Here is a 3,426-nt window from a genome sequence, read left to right as displayed (position 1 = left end):
TATACATAGCATCTTGTGACTGGAGGAGGAGAGGAGGGGGCGGGGTTGTGATATCATCTCTCCTCCTCCAATTACAGGATGCTATGTATTCTTTGAAGAAAGCACAAGCATTTTGTGCATGGGCAATAGTTGGGGGGAGTTGACCGATGCATTTCACCGCATAGGTTGCTTCTCACTCCCCGGAAGAACGGTGTTATGTGCGGGAGTCGGGGTGCTGCAAGGAAAGATTTTTCTACTTTGTAGCGCCCTCTGCACACAACGCCCAGCTTGTTAATGATCATTTATACGCCCAGTGCCCTATGCAAATGAACATTTATTCCCAGAATTTGGCTTTAATGAGTTTCAACTACTTCCTTATTCCGAAAGCAAGTCTTTGCTTGGCTTGAAGAAAGAGTTTGGCACAAAGAATAAGGAAGTATATACTGTGTATATATGATCTATGTCTGCAGTGTAGCAATCTTTGACTTGTGCAGAAGCTGAACATTTACATAAAGATCTGCTAACTATAAATAAGAGAAGTTCTATACACGGACATGTGAGGTTTCATCATCATTCGTAGGAGGACATCGAAGTTTCTGGGGATTATCCATAGATGGGTCAGCTTAAAGGGCCAGGTCCTGTGGAAATAATATTTCAGGTGATGGGCGGATCATTTTGGGTAGTCTGGATACAATGCAATGGCTACAGACACACAGATTTTCCTTCCTTTTGCTGCTCCAATTTTCCTTCAAATTGCCCACTTCTAGTCACATGTAGCCGATCACTAAGGAGCTGCACAATTATTATTATCACAGGTATTTATAATTTGTTGTCAATAGATGCAACGCTTTACATACTGTACATTCGCATCAGTCCCTGCCCTCCAGGAGCTTACACTCTTAACTACAATTCCCAACAAGCCTCTGCGAGTCATGCCTGTACCAGCAATCTCCCAATGCCTCATGGGACTTGTAGTTACACAACACCTGGAGGGGAAGAGTTGCCCACCTCTGCTCAGGAGGAGACTCCGCCAGCCGCTCTGCTCGGAAAGGACACATGTAGGCTTAACAGTCACATGACCACAAAAAGGCATGAAGAAACAAGAAACCCCTTAAGGTGGTTTTAATATTAAAGCGATCTTAGAGGTGACATTAGGTCTGTTGGTGGTGTGTTGACTTTCCATCCACTTGACACTCCCTACTCCTTGACACATTTCTCTTGGAGAGTGGAGTGGTGGAATTTATCCGGGTTGGTGTCTGTATACCTTCCACAAAACCATAATGGAGGTGTCACCACTTCCCAGTATAATCTGGAGAACCCACCAAGGAATGAGACTAGGAGCTTTATAACTGCTGAGGCAATAGGGCACAAATCCTGCCAGAAATATCTAATCCACAAGTCTATCCAGACCTGATGCTTGGTCCTGTGGCAGTCGACACTCACATCTCTCCCCCTCCACTCTGTGGTATGTTCCCCGGTGTCCTCACATCTAAAAGGAAGTCAATGGACCTGCATTAGATGTGAGTTTCTTAGACCACCGTAGCCTGGGGAGAACAGGCTGCGGCGACCAGTCTAGCAGCCCAATGGGACGGAAGATCAGTGAAGTAATACGACCCCTTAGACAAGACGGGCGCTTAACCTTTGCAGTGCGGCGGTAACCCCAACGAAAGGGTAACTTTTTCAAAATTCCTGGAGTTCTCCTTTAATGTGAAACTGTCAGTAAAGAGATATGGAAGCAAAGTGGCCAACTGTACGGAGTATGTATGGAGGCTTTAAAAATTCTAGCTTCCTGTCATGCTGATCTGAAGGCTTTAGTACTTTGAGTCTGTCTGTTAAGGTTCTCATTCATCCAGGTCATGGTATATCTGTAGAAGGTTCTCATTCATCCAGGTCATGGTATATCTATAGAAGGTTCTCATTCATCCAGGTCATGGTATATCTGTAGAAGGTTCTCATTCATCCAGGTCATAGTATATCTGTAGAAGGTTCTCATTCATCCAGGTCATGGTATATCTGTAGAAGGGTCTCATTCATCCAGGTCATAGTATATCTGTAGAATGTTCTCATTCATTCTCATTCATCCAGGTCATGGTATATCTGAACTGAACTACACCCTTCTGATGAAGCCCTGGTGTGGGAGGGGGTGAAACGCGTCATAGGCATTCAGTGAAGTTTTCTTTTCATGTGGCTGCTTCGGCTGAGGCCCCTCCGTGTTGTTTAGCCCAAAAATATTCATATATTATTTGAATCTGGTATATCAGCAAGGACTATTCGATCCAGAGTCTTCTGGTGAGAAAGGAAGAGAGAAAGAAAATTTCACATTTCAGTGAAGGCTTATATCTATAACGAATAAGGAAGCCGAGATAACGCTATCTCCTGAAATCTGCATAGCTGGCATCTGAGCTCTCTTCATACTATTGACGGCAACTTCCTTCTGAAACTTTCCGGATTTCTAACAACAGGAACAAAGATATCGAATCACATTGTACCAGGCTGGAGAGACATTATCTGGCTCTTGGTTCCACCACGGATCCAACCTTTTCCAACTACTCTGGATAAAGGAATAGACCCCACAGAACGGAATATAGATATTCAGTGAAGGCAATGATTTACCAGCACTAGCGCATAAAGCCGAGATATAGCTATATCTCCTGAACTTCCTTTTCCTGTTTGTGTCTATCGGATGAAACTACAAAGATTGAGAACATCATTTTTCCATCTTCAGAGCTGACTCTCCAAAGGAGGACACACTCCATCGTGAGTTGAATTCATTCTTTAATCCGATTGACTGTTTTTTTTTCATGAGTCCTTTGCCTTTTTTTACAATATTTGCTCATTTCCAGCCTACAGAGCTCTGTTGCCATTTTTTCACTTTACTTTCTCTTCCTTCCAGTAAATATGGGTTATTTTTCCCTTGAAGATTTTTGATATTTACGAACCATTTTTTGATACCAGATTTCCCACTTTACTTTTAGAATACAAGGCATTCAAACGGGGTGTCTCTATACTGTTTTTTCCACAATATATTGTTTGGGAATGATTAGCGGAATGCAGCCATATAAATGTGTGTATGTCTTTTGATATTAATGTAAATATATTCTGTTAGATATTTTGGTATACCTGTATTTTTTATAGTTTTTTCATAAATAAATATACATTTTATAAATACTTGATATTTTTTGAAGGAATGGTGGGATCCCCTATTTGGGGAATATTCGAATTTTGTCCATATCTGTAGAAGGGTCTCATTCATCCAGGTCATGGTATACCTATAGAAGGTTCTCATTCATCCAGGTCATAGTATATCTGTAGAAGGTTCTCATTCATCCAGGTCATGGTATATCTGTAGAAGGTTCTCATTCATCCAGGTGATGGTATATCTGTAGAAGGTTCTCATTCATCCAGGTGATGGTATATCTGTAGAAGGTTCTCATTCATCCAGGTCAT

This window comes from Nanorana parkeri, unplaced genomic scaffold (assembly GCF_000935625.1).
Source record: "Nanorana parkeri isolate BGI_ZX_2015 unplaced genomic scaffold, ASM93562v1 scaffold686, whole genome shotgun sequence".
NCBI classification, from domain to species: domain Eukaryota; kingdom Metazoa; phylum Chordata; class Amphibia; order Anura; family Dicroglossidae; genus Nanorana; species Nanorana parkeri.
The sequence above is the reverse complement of the archived record's forward strand: the minus strand, read 5'-3'. Positions refer to the sequence as shown.